The following is a 17,733-nucleotide window of genomic DNA, read 5'->3' as shown; positions in this document are numbered from 1 at the left end:
TACTTTAAAGAGAAACTGCAAGGTTATAACATCGCCAAAGGAGCTAACACGGATATGGGTTAAACGTTTACTCAGTTTTCGAGAGTTTTTCAGGTGCATAACTATATGCAAGAATCTTTTCTTCCATAGATGAGGTGCGGTTGGTTCAACTTCTCGATTGAGGTGTTTTCAAGAGTCATGAAAAGATTTGAATGCGGATTATAATTGTCTTGGTACAAATGAGGTTCAAGATGAAATCAAGTGGCAAGCTTGAAGAATTATTTAGTTTCATATGTTATAATCAATATTTTAATTCAATTTTAATTGTCCAAAGTTAACAGTCCAATAGTCCGATTGTCCAATGGTCCAATAAATTCATATATAAATTAAATATATAACATTCGAATTAATTAATACGTATCGTGACCCGTGTACCGGTCTCAGTATTGATCACAACTCAAACCATATATATATATTTTGGAATCCACCTCAACCCTGTATAGCCAACTATAGAGTGTCTATGGTCGTTCCAAAATATATATATAGATGGGTCGATATGATAAGTCGAAACCTTGCATACGTGTCCCTTTATTTAAAATGCGTAAAATAAATAAATGTATATCATGACCCATTGCACAACATGTTGTCTCAGAATTAATCCGACGTATTGTTGTACAAGTGTCCCGACGGTATGTAAAGTGCGGAAATTAAATAACAATAAATAAAATTGCGAGAATGTAAATTGCGATAAATTAAATGTTAATCAGTAAGCTGGGAATAGTTAGCTAGGAACAGTTAGCGTGGAATCTTAACAATATTTCAATTAGTTAATCCGTTTGTTTCTAACAAATTTTATTATATCCAATGTTTTCTTCATTATGCCACTTGTTGGATTATGATAGGTCAAAATCCAAATATGAAATTTGAACGGAAATGGTTATGCTGTGGTGAATGAATACGTATATCGGTGATTGTAAATAGGATAATAGATGATCGTTGAATCAGATTCGAAGAATGTACAATGTAACTTGTTAATGTGAAATCTAAATATTCCTCGGGTACTACCTACCCGTTAAAATATTTTTCATCATCAATAGTTTGTACGAAAGGATTTTTAATTACAATCTTTATGAAAATATACTTGCATATATATTTTCTTCAGATGTAATCATGGATTTAATGAGTCAATAAGATATTAAACTCATTTGATTTATCGCTACTACGAGATTACATAATCTCTAAAACTTTAGAAATTACATAATCGCCATGACGAGTAAAGATGAATGAGGTAGAACGATGCGTAAAGCGGAGATAATCGATGTTGAACGATATGTAGAACGAAGATCATACTCGAAGTACAGATGGTGATATTGAGGCGTGTGAGGTTGATATCCGAGGTACAGATTGTGATGTTGAGATTTACGATGCGGTTGTGGTTTAGGGGTGATAAGGGTACTATTGGCTTTGATGATGGTGGTGCTGATTATGCTGCCGGTTTTGCTGCTGGTGTTTGTAACCTTCGCACCATATTCTCCAAAGCCGTCACGCGAGCGTGAAATTCGTTAACTTCTGCTGGTTGTAAGACCCGTGTAATTATTGTATATAATGTGCATAAATGTAAACATGTGGCTTCGGTGTTGGAAATTCTTGGAATTCATGTTTTATGATTTTAGAAAGAGGAGACAGTTCTTCCCAGGTGACTGCGCGCCGCGCATGTCAAGCGCGTGCCGCGCAAAAGCGTACAGTCAGCTACTTCCTTTTATTTAATTTTAAAACGAGGGCAAATTGGTAAATTCACCTTATGGACGACTTAAAGGCTCAAGATCAGTTTTAGGAGTATCATTTACTCCATTCTCAACCACCAAACCCTATCTTCTTCAATTCTAGAGAGAGAGTGCTTGTATGTGAGAGAAAACTCCATTAAAGCTTGAAAGGGTTTGATTTGGGTCTTGGAGCAAGTTCTAAAGTCGTTCATCTAGTCGATAGCTACGCGGTGATTGTTTTGGTATGTCTTAAAACCCAATTTATTACTTTAATTGCATTTAGGGTTAGAGTTTGAGTTAGTATTACTCATTAAACCCATTTGTTGGTAAATTTGGGGGTTTTGGAGGAATTTGGGTCAAGAAGACTCAAAGATGACCAATTAGGGTTTTCAAAGTGTTAATTTATGTTGTGAGTCTAAATTGGTTAGTTTAGGTACTAGAACACCTTAATGATATGTGAATGGGTGTTATTTGGGTTTGGATGACCAAGTGGGTGTGTTGACCTAGAAATGGGTCAAATGGGTCTTTGATTGACCAAAGTGACTTTGCATGTAGGTAAACGATTTAACCTTGTGACTTATGCGTGTTTTAAGTCCATCTTAATGAAAGACTAGGGTTTTTGGTGTGTGTTGACCCAAATTAGGGTTAAGGGTGCAAATGGGTTGAAATGGCACCTTGGGTCGAAATGGCTTAAGTTAGTGAAAGGTTGGTTGACCAACTTGAAATTGTGTTGACTATGTGTATAATGTGATAGGTGCGTTGCTTTGAGGTCTTTACAAGCTCGTGTAATCCTTTCACAAGACTTTCGAGGTGAGTGGAATAATTATATGCGTATGTATATAATGTATCTATTTGTTGTAGCGTGAAAGGTGTAGTGTCGAGGTGTTAAGACACCACGTTTCACGTGAAGAGTGTAACATCGAGGTGTTAAGATGTCACTCGGGTGTAGCATCGAGGTGTTAAGGTGCCACCTAGGAGTGTAGTGTCGAGGTGTTAAGACACCACTCCGTAAGTTGATGAGTGTTGCATCGAGGTGTTAAGATGCCACTCGGGGTGATGTGCCGAGGTGTTAAGGTGCCACCCTAGGGGTTAGTGGTGCGAGGTGTTAAGTGCCCTAACGGATGTTGTGAACACCGATGGCGTTTTCGCGAACGCCGTTCCCTTGTACTATTGGTTAACCATGGTAAATTGTGTTGTATGCATACTATATTATTCGAGTTATATTCATATGCGATTGATATGCTAGCTTGTGATATTGGGGACTTATGGCTTGATAATGTGACGTTAAGCTAATTGTGGTTACTAGCATTGTTTGCGGTTTGTGTAGGTTTATGCAAGTAGGTATAATTATATATGTATTTGTATAATTATTGCATTCACTAAGCTTTGCTTACCCTCTCGTTGTTTACCATTTTATAGGTTCGGTTTTGGACAAGGGTAAGGGCATCGTTTTGGACTAGGGATCCCGATTGTTGTAGGGACGCTTTTGGACTTGGTAGCTTTTGAAGTTCGACCAAGATTGGGTAGTTTAAACCCAAACACCATGCTCTAGTGTCGTTTGGTACTTAAACTTTTTGTGGTCGAAACTTATGAATTGAATTAAACTTGTAATTTTACACTTAGTGACATTTCGGGCACGTGTGGGTCCCACTTTGTAAAACTCGTTCAAACCTTAGCTTTATGCTAGTTAAACATATTTAAGCTCGTGGTTAAAAGCGTTTGAGCTAAAAGTGCCGGGAACCTATTCATATTTTTCGCATTTAAGCTTCCCGGTAACAGCAGTGATTTGCGCGGCGCGCAGATCCTAGTGCGCGGCGCGCAGATTTCCAGCCAGCAAATTTTTTTTTTTTTTGTCGATATTTAACGAGGTTTTGGTCGGATGTGGTTTGGGTTGTTACAAGTGGTATCAGCGCATGGTCTAAGGGATTTAGGTGACTTGAGATAGGCGCCTAGACTTAGACTTTTGTGTGCGTGTTGTGCGGGACTTGTAGGACTTTGGGTCGGACCGGGATTGTTCGTACGTAGGTTTTTGTGACCTAACCTGGTGCTAATTGTTTGTGTTATGTGTAGTAATCATCGAGCAAGATGGACGTTGTACTAGCGAGTTAGCGCGATGTGCTCGCGTAGTAATGACTAGCTACCATTACTACGAGTGCAAATCGGGTCAAACGAGCGATGTACCACGATTGTTGAGCTAGATGGAGTAGTGTAGCGTTTATGAATGAAATTGTGTGTATTGTCCTTCGATCCGTGATTTAACCTAATTCGTTTTATAGAATTAAGACGAGAAACGGTCCCGAACATGATAATGGGAGTACGAGCGAAGACGCCGAGTTCGCGACCAAGGTTGAGGCCGTCTTCAAAAAGTTAAAAACGGATTTTCTTGCGGATGTTCGAAGAGTCTTCCAAGAGTCGGTCGATGGGCAAGTGACCGAGATGATAAATGAACGATTAAAGGCCACTATTGAAGAGGCCCTTGATGCTAGGAATATCTATCCTAATGGGGAAGGGGGTGAAGGTAACGGTGGGGGTGGAAGGCGGGACTTCCACTACAAAAATTTCAAGGATACTCAACCTCCGATGTTTAACGGGGTGAGGGATCCGTTGAAGAGTACTTGTTGGATTTCGGATATCGAGGGGGCTTTCCGTACCGCGGAGTGTCCTCCCGAGAAGAAGACTAGGTATGGGTCGAGTATGTTGCGTGAAGAGGGCAAGTTGTGGTGGGATGATAAGATCAAACGATATGGTGAAGAGCAATGCATGAGTTTGACATGGGAGGAGTTCAAGAAGGAGTTTTTCCAAGAATACCGAACTTCTTCCGATCTTGATAAAATCCGTGATGAGTTGCACAATCTACGACAAGGATCGATGGACTTGGTTACTCTCAAGTCTACCTTCTTGGCAAAGACTCGTTTTTGCCCGGAGTATGTGGGTGATGATCACAAATTGATGCTAGATTTCTACCGTACCTTAAGTGATGAATTGAAGAGTAAGATTAGCCGTGGGATGGCTAAGTCTTTTGATGATTTATACGAGTTGGCTAGGGGTTTTGAACCGGTGGTGCCAAGAGCAAGCGATTTTACTTTTACTAAGCGAAAGTTTGAAGGTTCTAGTTACTCCCACGCCTCTAGCAAGAAGAGTAAGAGCAAGCGAGGGGCCGAAAGTGTTAATAGTGCGAAGAAGGGTTCTACCGGTGGGTTTTCTTACACGTGTTACAATTGTGGACAACCGGGTCATATGGCTCGTGAGTGTCCGAAACCATCATCCGGGAGCAAAATCACTTGTTTTAATTGCGGCAAAGAGGGGCATAAGAAGCCGGAGTGTCCCGATTTGCGAAATGATAATGTGAACAGGTTAGAAAGGGCGGCGGGTACGGCTAGGGGTCGCAACTATTTGATGACTAATGATGAAGCCAAACAATCGAACGAAGTTGTCTCAGGTACATTTATGGTTAATTCTAATCCGGCGAGGATTCTTTTTGATAGCGGTGCAAATTTGTCGTTTGTGTCTCCTAAATTTGTGCCTAAACTTGATAGACCGTTAGCTAAGTTAAGTCGTCCGGTAGAAGTCGAAATAGCGGACGGCAAGACGGTGCTAGTGGTCGATGTGTGTAAGAATTGTGATGTTGTTTTTGGTGCCGAAACTTTTAAAATTAATCTCATTCCGATGACCTTGGGCGATTTTGATATTGTCATTGGTATGGATTGGCTCGATCATTATAGAGCCGATATTGCGTGTCATGACAAGTTTATTCGTGTTAAGGCCCCAAGTGGGGGAGAAATGATTATTCATGGTGATAAGAGAAGAAGACCGGTGCCGATATGCACTTTTGCACGGGCACGTCGTTCCGTTGTTACCGGTGGCATGGCTTTCCTTGCTCATGTTGTTGATACTCGTAATGAGCCACCACCTATTCGAGAAATTCCGGTAGTTAATGAGTTTGAAGACGTTTTTCCGGACGAGTTACCGGGTGTTCCGGCGGAAAGACAAGTCGAGTTTCGCATTGAGTTGGTTCCGGGGGCTACCCCCATTGCTAAAACTCCTTATCGTTTAGCACTAACGGAAATGCAAGAATTGATGAATCAAATTCAAGAGTTGCTTGAGAAGGGTTTTATCCGACCGAGTGCTTCGCCGTGGGGCGCTCCGGTCTTATTCGTGAAGGAGAAAGATGGTAGTATGCGTATGTGCATCGATTACCGAGAGTTAAATAAAGTGACGATCAAGAATCGTTATCCGTTACCTAGGATCGACGATTTGTTTGATCAACTTCAAGGCGCAACGTATTTCTCTAAGATCGACCTACGGTCCGGCTATCACCAAATGCGGGTCCGTGAGGAAGATATTGAGAAAACGGCTTTTCGAACGCGTTATGGGCATTTTGAGTTTGTAGTGATGCCTTTCGGTCTTACGAATGCACCGGCGGCATTCATGGATCTTATGAACCGGGTGTGCCAACCTATGTTGGACAAGTCGGTTATTGTGTTCATTGACGACATACTAGTCTACTCGAAAAGTATGCACGAACATGAACGTCACTTGCGTGAAGTTTTGAAGACGCTAAGAAAAGAGAAGTTGTATGCAAAGTTCTCTAAATGTGAATTTTGGCTAAGAGAGGTTCAATTTCTTGGTCATATTGTGAACGAAAGCGGTATTCAAGTAGATCCGGGGAAGATTGAGACGGTGAAGAGTTGGGGACGACCAACTACGCCTACGGAAATTCGGAGTTTTCTCGGATTGGCCGGTTATTATCGTCGGTTTATCCAAGATTTTTCTAAGATTGCTTCTCCATTAACGAAGTTGACGAGGAAGAGTGCTAAGTTTAATTGGGAGAACGAGCAAGAAATTGCTTTTCAATTGCTAAAAGAGAAATTGTGTCAAGCTCCGGTGTTAGTGTTACCGGAAGGTGTTGAAGACATGGTGGTTTATTGTGATGCTTCCTTAAATGGGCTCGGGTGTGTTCTTATGCAAATGGGTAAGGTCATTGCTTACGCCTCTCGACAATTAAAGGAACACGAGACGAGATACCCGACTCATGACCTCGAAATGGCGGCGGTTGTGCATGCGTTGAAAATTTGGCGCCATTACTTGTATGGTGTCAAGTGTACGATATATTCGGATCATAAGAATTTGAAACATCTTTTCACTCAAAGAGATTTGAATTATCGTCAACGTAGATGGATGGATGTGGTGAAAGATTATGATTGTGAGATACTTTACCATCCGGGTAAGGCTAATGTGGTCGCGGATGCGTTAAGTCGAAAGACTCAACATCCGGCGATACGTGTAGCATCGTTACTTTTGATTATCACTAATGACTTTCTTGAAAAGATGGGTGAAGACCAAATAGAGGCTTATGTTCACGATAAACACGCGGAACGAATTGTGGGCCAATCGGAGTTCATTACAATGGGCCCGCGGGGTCTATTGTCGTTTCAAGGAAGGGTGTGGGTGCCTAAGACGGGTGATTACCGACGGGTGCTACTCGATGAAGCACATAAGTCGAAATATTCCATTCATCCGGGCGCGACGAAAATGTATCATGACTTGAAGAAAGATTATTGGTGGCCGGGCATGAAACGCGATGTTGTGAAATATGTTGAACGATGTGTTACTTGTTTGCAAGTTAAAGCCGAGCATCAAAAGCCGTATGGTAAGTTGCAACCGTTAGAGATCCCGAAATGGAAATGGGAGCATATTACCATGGATTTCATAACAAAATTACCTAGGACGGCGAGAACTCAATATGATTCGATTTGGGTAATAGTTGATCGGTTGACGAAAAGCGCTTTGTTTCTTCCCATTAAAGAAGCAATATCGTCGGAGACCTTAGCTAAGTTGTTTATCAAGGAAGTGGTCGCTCGTCATGGAGTTCCTATATCTATTATTTCGGATCGAGATACTCGTTTCACATCTCGGTTTTGGAAAAAATTTCATGAAGATATGGGTACTCAATTAAAGTTGAGCACGGCGTATCATCCTCAAACGGACGGTCAAACCGAACGTACGAATCAAACTTTGGAAGATATGCTACGGGCGTGCATTATTGATTTTGGTGGTAGTTGGGACGAGCATTTACCCTTGGTGGAATTCTCGTACAATAATAGTTTTCATACTAGTATCGGGATGCCACCTTACGAGATGCTTTATGGTCGAAGGTGTCGAACTCCCATTTGTTGGGGAGAAGTGGGTCAAAGGGAAATCGGGAGTACCGATTTGGTTTTAGAGACGAATAACAAGATTGACATTATTCGAGATCATTTGAAGAAGGCTCAAGATAGACAAAAGTCATATGCCGATAAACGTAGACGAACGATCGAATTTCAAGAGGGCGACATGGTAATGCTTAAGGTGTCACCGTGGAAGGGTATTATTCGATTTCGGAAACGGGGAAAGTTAGCTCCTCGGTTTATTGGGCCGTTTAAAGTTTTGGCTCGTGTTGGTGAAGTTGCTTATCGATTGGAATTGCCCGAAGAGCTTGCGGGGATCCATAATACGTTTCATGTTTCTCACCTCCGTAAGTGTCTTGCGGACGATTCCTCATGGATGCCTTTAGACGAGATTGAACTAAACAACAAGTTGGAATATGTCGAAGAACCGGTTGCTATACTCGATGAGAAAGTTAAAAGGTTGAGACATAAAGAGGTTAGGACTTTTAAAGTCCAATGGCGTCGTAGTAAAGGTTCCGAGTTCACTTGGGAACCCGAGGAGTTTGTGTTGGTTTATCTTCCCGCTTGTCATGCGGCATGGATTGCGAGGTCGCAATCCGAATAAGTGGGGGAGAGTTGTAAGACCCGTGTAATTATTGTATATAATGTGCATAAATGTAAACATGTGGCTTGGGTGTTGGAAATTCTTGGAATTCATGTTTTATGATTTTAGAAAGAGGAGACAGTTCTGCCCAGGTGACTGCGCGCCGCGCATGTCAAGCGTGCGCCGCGCAAAAGCGTACAGTCAGCTACTTCCTTTTATTTAATTTTAAAACGAGGGCAAATTGGTAAATTCACCTTATGGACGACTTAAAGGCTCAAGATCAGTTTTAGGAGTATCATTTACTCCATTCTCAACCACCAAACCCTATCTTCTTCAATTCTAGAGAGAGAGTGCTTGTATGTGAGAGAAAACTCCATTAAAGCTTGAAAGGGTTTGATTTGGGTCTTGGAGCAAGTTCTAAAGTCGTTCATCTAGTCGATAGCTACGCGGTGATTGTTTTGGTATGTCTTAAAACCCAATTTATTACTTTAATTGCATTTAGGGTTAGAGTTTGAGTTAGTATTACTCATTAAACCCATTTGTTGGTAAATTTGGGGGTTTTGGAGGAATTTGGGTCATGAAGACTCAAAGATGACCAATTAGGGTTTTCAAAGTGTTAATTTATGTTGTGAGTCTAAATTGGTTAGTTTAGGTACTAGAACACCTTAATGATATGTGAATGGGTGTTATTTGGGTTTGGATGACCAAGTGGGTGTGTTGACCTAGAAATGGGTCAAATGGGTCTTTGATTGACCAAAGTGACTTTGCATGTAGGTAAACGATTTAACCTTGTGACTTATGCGTGTTTTAAGTCCATCTTAATGAAAGACTAGGGTTTTTGGTGTGTGTTGACCCAAATTAGGGTTAAGGGTGCAAATGGGTTGAAATGGCACCTTGGGTCGAAATGGCTTAAGTTAGTGAAAGGTTGGTTGACCAACTTGAAATTGTGTTGACTATATGTATAATGTGATAGGTGCGTTGCTTTGAGGTCTTTACAAGATCGTGTAATCCTTTCACAAGACTTTCGAGGTGAGTGGAATAATTATATGCGTATGTATATAATGTATCTATTTGTTGTAGAGTGAAAGGTGTAGTGTCGAGGTGTTAAGACACCACGTTTCACGTGAAGAGTGTAACATCGAGGTGTTAAGATGTCACTCGGGTGTAGCATCGAGGTGTTAAGGTGCCACCTAGGAGTGTAGTGTCGAGGTGTTAAGACACCACTCCGTAAGTTGATGAGTGTTGCATCGAGGTGTTAAGATGCCACTCGGGGTGATGTGCCGAGGTGTTAAGGTGCCACCCTAGGGGTTAGTGGAGCGAGGTGTTAAGTGCCCTAACGGATGTTGTGAACACCGATGGCGTTTTCGCGAGCGCCGTTCCCTTGTACTATTGGTTAACCATGGTAAATTGTGTTGTATGCATACTATATTATTCGAGTTATATTCATATGCGATTGATATGCTAGCTTGTGATATTGGGGACTTATGGCTTGATAATGTGACGTTAAGCTAATTGTGGTTACTAGCATTGTTTGCGGTTTGTGTAGGTTTATGCAAGTAGGTATAATTATATATGTATTTGTATAATTATTGCATTCACTAAGCTTTGCTTACCCTCTCGTTGTTTACCATTTTATAGGTTCGGTTTTGGACAAGGGTAAGGGCATCGTTTTGGACTAGGGATCCCGATTGTTGTAGGGACGCTTTTGGACTTGGTAGCTTTTGAAGTTCGACCAAGATTGGGTAGTTTAAACCCAAACACCATGCTCTAGTGTGGTTTGGTACTTAAACTTTTTGTGGTCGAAACTTATGAATTGTATTAAACTTGTAATTTTACACTTAGTGACATTTCGGGCACGTGTGGGTCCCACTTTGTAAAACTCGTTCAAACCTTAGCTTTATGCTAGTTAAACATATTTAAGCTCGTGGTTAAAAGCGTTTGAGCTAAAAGTGCCGGGAACCTATTCATATTTTTCGCATTTAAGCTTCCCGGTAACAGCAGTGATTTGCGCGGCGCGCAGATCCTAGTGCGCGGCGCGCAGACCCCCAGCCAGCAATTTTTTTTTTTTGTCGATATTTAACGGGGTTTTGGTCGGATGTGGTTTGGGCTGTTACACTGGTACACCAGGATGATTGCCAGTTGGGGCGAGCGGATGAATAAGATTCGAAATATGGGATAGGATATAATTGTGATGAGACACTCGGGAAATGAGGAAGAAAATGGTTTCTCGTACAGGTTCGCCGGTAAGTGCTTCAGGTTCATTGTCAAGAGGGCAATTTGGTGGATGGAAGGGATCTTCGATGTGAAATGATTTTCAGATATCAGATGATATTCTAACTATATAGAATATCTATGTATATAATCCTAAAGATTTCGTAGACTACAGAGGAATTTACGGCATATGTCAGGCAAGTCTACGGATGCGCTAATATATGAATTTTGTCTATACACTATCAATGTAGTAGATGCAGTAAGACGTGTCTAGACTTATGAATGATAAGCATGTAATTTTCCTAAATATGATAAGCAGATGATTTTCGACTAGACTGATAAGCAAAACTTTTGACACGTAGACCAGGTTCTAATCCAGACTTACTAATATAACCTAACAACACTAGGTCCAAGTCCAGACTTACTAATGCATCTAAACAACTACCAGTTAGACACACTCATGCAAGACCTGGTTCGCTAAGACCACCGCTCTGATACCACATGTAATAACCCGTCCTTATCCTCCTGGACGAAATCATCAACATCTGGTCCCATTACGATGATCGACTCTAAGTGATATCCTTAAAATGAGCTAATGCATAGCGGAAGACTTAATTCGTACCTGAGAATAACATGCTTTAAAAAGTCAACATAAAGTTGGTGAGATATATAGGTTTGATGCTAGCAGCGTTATAACTATGGACCACAAGATTTCATATAGATAAACATAATACACTCCTCGTGTATGAAAAGTCGTTGAGCACTTGATAACCATACTTAACATCTATATCATAGCAGCATATTCTTAAATAAACCCTACACCGTACCAAGTGTAGTAACGGAACGAAGTACTGTGCAACCGGTTAATTAATGCATGGTCGTCCAGCCCGGTTGGGGTTGTCAGGCCCGATAGATCTATCAACAGGATTCGCGTTTACGCTCCTCACGTAAATTATAGCTACCAAGTATAAAGAAATATGCCATGGTACAACTCAACGTGGAATTTATTTTTGATCACTTGTGTCCATAACGTAAATCATTTATAAAAATATCGCATGTATTCTCAGCCCAAAAAATATTTAGAGTTTAAAAGGGACTATATACTCACCATACTGTATTTTGTAGTAAAAATACATATAACATCTTTGATCAAGTATAGAGTTGGCCTCGGATTCACGAACCTATATTATTTATATAAATTAACACATATAATCTGAAATCGAACTAATTTATATATATATTATTATAAATTATCATTTTAGTAAATTATATGTTTCATTAATAAATTAATTACCTATATTTAGATAATAAATGTTAAAAATATTAGTTAAAAATAATGATGATAATAATAATAATAATCATAATAATCATAATTGTAATAAATAATAGCTAATACTTATTTTGGTAATAATAATATTAATTATAGTACTTAATGATAAAACTAGTAATAATAATAACGATAATATTATTAATTAGATTAATGATAGTAGTAATCAAATTATTAATGTTTGTAATAATAATATTTGATATGTTATTAATAATAATAATAATAATTAAAAGAATTACCTTTAAAGTCATTAAAAAGAATGAACTGTCCCAAACCGGGACTCGAACCCGTGACCTCTCTTAAACCCGAACCAACACCCAACCATTCCTCTGTGACTCCTTATCTGATTTATATTATCATTTAACTATATTTAAACTGTTCCTATCGAAATTTCATTTACATCTTCTTCTTCGTTTCAAATTTAATCGGCCAAACTCGAAAACACATATTTCCACTGAATTAAAGGTTTTTATTATGACTTATATATGAAATGAAATTAACCTGTAGTCGTTGTTTTGATTAATCATATCAAGAAAAAAATTCGCTGTAAAACTCGTATATGAACTTAGGATTAAATCTCGAATTTCAACACGTTTTAGATTAAACTTATAACACAAAATAGATACCAAAACGTTCCCAGAAACTTTCTTTAACCTTTATTGATCCAAAATCATTCAACTGAATTCGAATTGTAAAAAGAATCACTTGTTTGACTTTTTAATCTCAACCGTTTGATTTATAAATTCTTATCCGATAAAAAAAAATTAGGATTTGGAACTTTACATAAAGATTCACGACATATTTTTGATTACTTTTGAATTTTTAGTTTTTGAAATTTCTTATGAAATCAAGCTTTTCATCAAATGGAATAGAAAACAGAGGTGTCAGCATTTATTTTATTTCCTGTATGAATTCTTTGAGTTTGCAGTAAATAATTTGAAACGTATACTTGAGTGAGGGATAATAGGAGTAGAATAATTTGTATCTTAACAAACTATCATTCGTTTTATAAACAGAAAAGTAATATAGTAATCACGGGTTAACAGGAAATAAGAGAAAGAGTTAAAAAAAACTGTTGTTTGAGATCGACCCTTATCAGAATTTGGCATAAAAACAATTACAGTATTAATAGACGTGTTTAACAAATCTTGGTGCGATTTATTGTTTTATTTATCTATTAAATATAAAAAAAATAATAAAAATAATCCGATAATAATAATAGAAATAATAATAATATGTTAATTTTGTTAATAATCTCCATGATAACAATATTTTGTAATGCTAGTATTAAGAATTAAAATTTTATTTTTAGTTCTAATGATTTTTAATAATAATATAACAAATCAATTGTATCAAATTATCTTAATAATACTGATATTAATATTATTTATGAGGGTAATAATATTAATACTACAATTATGTTTTAACTTGTATCATATATTAATTATGTAATATCTAATAATTATATAATAACTTTTATTGAACCTTCATAAATTTTATATGTTTTACTGTACACATAATAATAATTATCTTTATAATAATAATACTCTTATAAATTTAATAATAATGAAAGTAATAATAACAATAAGTGTGTATAACATTTATAGTTTACTTGTAATTAACTTTAATATATTAATATTACATATTATTAATTAATATTCCATACTTATATAATAACATATATCGAATATTACAATATAGTAATAATTATAAAAAAAACATCATGTATATATATTCATTTTAATAATAATTTAATTATTTTGTATCTTATTTGACATAACTAAATCTAACAATTATAATATATAATATTTTATTTTACATAATAGATTCTAATAATCAAATCATATAATATTTTAAGTTATATATCAAATTATTATTATATATTCATATATTTAAATATATATGTAACTATTTACAAATAGTAGTTTGTGAATCATCAGGCATGGTATAGATTTCAAACTTTCTAGAATCAATATTACAGATTTTGCTTATCATGTCGGAGACGTATAAAGATTAAGGTTTAAATTTGGTCGGAAATTTCCGGGTCATTACAATTAGGTGAACTATAGCTTGGAACCCCAGCTAAATATAAATAAAAAACAACCACTACTCACCCTCGTGGTAGCTGATTCTGACGCACCGCGGCCTAACGACACCGCAAAAATAAAACCATCCGTTTCGGCCATATCACTCTTCAAACAGTAACTCTTCATCTTCACAATCAATAGATGAAGTAGGGGCAGTTTCATCAAATGTAACATTAATGGATTCTTTAAAACAACCCCTTCTCTTGTTGTAGACCCTATATGCCTTTGACATGTTGGAATATCCAAGAAATATACCTTCATCAGCCTTAGCATCAAATTTGCCCAGCTGATCCCTATTGTTTAGAATGTAACAGGGAGTGCCAAATACATGGAGGAATGAAATTGAGGGTCTTCTTCCTTTAAGAACTTCATAAGCAGTTTTCTGATGTCTTTTCACTATAAGAGATCTATTCTGGGTAAAACAGGCAGTATTCACAGCTTCTGACCAATAAGAGTTCTTCAACCCAGACTCAGCCAACATAGATCTTGCTGCTTCAATTAGAGTTCCGTTTCTTCTTTCTGCAACACCATTTTGCTGAGGTGTTCTCACAGAAGAGAAATTTTGGGAAATACCTTTATCAGCACAAAATTCTTCTAATGTAGCATTTCTGAATTTTGTACCATGATCACTCCTTAGTAGTTTCACCAGCTGCCCATTCAAAAGCTCCATTCTTTTGATAAAATTGATAATTTCGTCAGCAGCTTCACTCTTTTGCTTCAAAAAGAACACCCAAATGTATCTGGAATATTCATCAACAATAACCAGTGTATACTTCTTCCCACTACAGCTGGCCACATTAATAGGACCAAACAGATCCATATGAAGTAAATGAAATGGTTTCTCAACAGATGAGATTTGCTTTGATTTGAACGAGGCATGGTGATGTTTTCCCTTTTCACAACCAAGACACAATCTGTCCTTCACATAAGACATTGTGGGTAGCCCAGACACCAAACTTCTACTAGCTAATTTGTAAATATCTTTGAAATTGAGATGTGAGAGTCTCTTGTGCCATAACCACTTCAGGTTGTCTGCTGCCTTCGAATAGAAACAAGTATCAGTTGTTGTGACTGCTGTGTTCATGTCAATTTGATACATGTTTTCATGACGTTTTGCAGTCAGCAGTGGCTTACCTGTCTTATCAAAAATAGTACCAATTTTCTTTCTGAATTGGACTATCTTATTCTTGCTTGTCAGTTGGCTTATGCTGAGTAAGTTATGTTTAAGCCCAACTACATATGCAACATTCGAGAACGTGACATTCCCATTTGTCAAAGTACCAAAACCCTTTGTGTACCCCAACTAATTATCTCCATACAAAACAACTTGACCATCCTTTTCCTGATAGTCCATTAGCAGGGACTTACTTCCGGTCATATGTCTCGAACAACCACTATTGAGATACCAGATTTGCTTGTTTTGAATGCCCTGCACAGTAGCTTAGAGATTAGTTCTTTTTGGGAACCCATCCAAGGATGGGTTCTCGAGAAGTCACCTTCGATGACTTCTTTTTTTCTGCTGGCTTGCTAGAAGAAGCAGCAGCAGATGGGGTCTGGGTTTGAGTACACTGGTTGGCCAGGTGAGTTTTGCTGCCACATTTGTAGCACTTTCTCACTTTTGGCCTTGGTGGCTGATCATACACAGATCTAATAGGGGCAGTCAGATCGGGTCGACTTTTGGTTACTGCCTCAATTAGCTGGTCAAGCTTGAATGTCATTATCTCAGTGATAGACTGCTCATCATCCGAGTCAATTTTTGCTTTTCCCTTACGGGCAGCCTTCTTTTTGGAACCAGTACCATAATTATGGTGAATTGCCTTGCCTTTATCATTTGACAAGCTAGCGTGGGAAGTTGATGGCTTGTCTTCTGATGCTGATGGACCAGTAAGTATCTTAACTGCTGCCTTAGACTTGCCAGTATTTCGTTTCACTGGCTTGTCTGCAGCTACTGGGTGACCAGTAGATTGGTCATCAGCTGGCTTAGCACTGGTGGAACTCGAACACGAAGGGGAATCAGTTGGTTTAACTTTTCTTAGATTGTTCTCAGTGATTTCCCTTTTAATTCTTCTTTCTTTTGGAGTCATGTAGTATATGCTTGAGGGTCAGTAGTCTCATCAATTGAGTTACTGGCTTCTCTTGCTCTAACTTCATCCTCCAAAATCTCTTTCATGGCAGGTGGTGGGGACACAGTAGGTCTAACAAACTTATTTGTCAAGACCTTTTTACCCTCAACTATCTTGGCAAAAGTATTTGGCAAGACAGCTTCAGGATCAGTTTCAAGAATTGGGTCCATGAAAGTAACTTCTGTGATAGCAGCAGCAGCAGCATAGTTACCAGCAAAGAAAGCTTCAACTTGGGCAGGCACCTGCTCGTTAACACATTTAGCTGTGCGTTGAGCAGATGTACACCATGAAGCGACAACCTTTTTAAGATTGTCCAGCTGGTTCTTGACTTCTGCTGCCTCAATGTGAAGAGACTCTAAAGTAAAGTTTTGTTTTTCAAGTTTGGAAATTGTATCTTTCAAGATTTTAATTTCATCATTTTTGCTTTTGAGTTTCTCATTTAAAGATTTGTTATCAGTTTTCAAAATTTCTTCACGTTTGCTGCCTCTACATAAGTCAATTCTTAGGTAGTCAAACATTTTAGCCTTTTCATCATCAGTATAAGTTCGAAAATTCTCAACCTTATACATCAATTCAGCTTTCCATTGAGGAGAATCTCTTTTTTGATCAGCTTCCCTCATATTAGCCAAAAACTTACTACCAACATCATTCTCATCAGACTCCTCGACCTCTTTGGCCATTAAACACAACTTTTTACCAGTAGCATAACCAGCACCATCATCATCAGTATCACTATCAGAAGATGAAGACGAGCTGGTTTCATCCCAGTCATGATGCTCAGCAACTAGAACCTTTTCTGGCTTTTTACCCTTCTTGTCAGTCTTAACACTTTCCTTCATCTGAGCTTTCATAGCTTTGTACGTGTTCTTGGACTTTTCAGCTTTTAAGAAAGAGTTAGCATGTGACGTGGAAGGTTTCTTGGATATGCATTCAGCAGCAAAATGTCCAACCTTCCCACAATTGTAACACTCAGATTTAGGACCTTTGACTGACTTGCTGCTATACCTGACACTTGGCTTTTTACTACCTTTGTATGACTTACTGGTTCTACTACGATTAAACCTTTTGAACTGCCTAGCCAGCAAAGCCATACCTTCAGCAAACCCTTCTACATCACTTTCATCATCACTGCTTTCTTCAGACCCAGTACCACTTTACTCATCACTATTAGCTGTCTCTTGTTCTGCCAACAACTTTTGAACCAGTAAAGCTTTTTGAGCTTTCTTCCACTTAGCAGCAGCAATAAGAGCAGTATCATCTGCTTTAGATGATTTTGAAGTGGTGGGGGAAGACCTAAAGTTTTCTTTCATGTTAATTTCAAATTTGGCTTATGCCTTCTCATGTTCCAAAGGGAACCGTAGAGAGAAGACATGCTAAAGTTCTTTAAGGTCTGATTGGTTCTTAAAGGGTCAGTAACAGGTTTCCATTTACAAGGCAGTGAATCAATGAATTTGTTCACTTGTTCAAATTCAGTGTAGGTCACATTCAAAGTG

Source organism: Rutidosis leptorrhynchoides, chromosome 11 (genome assembly GCF_046630445.1).
Source record: "Rutidosis leptorrhynchoides isolate AG116_Rl617_1_P2 chromosome 11, CSIRO_AGI_Rlap_v1, whole genome shotgun sequence".
Classification (NCBI taxonomy): Eukaryota; Viridiplantae; Streptophyta; class Magnoliopsida; order Asterales; family Asteraceae; genus Rutidosis; species Rutidosis leptorrhynchoides.
The sequence above is the reverse complement of the archived record's forward strand: the minus strand, read 5'-3'. Positions refer to the sequence as shown.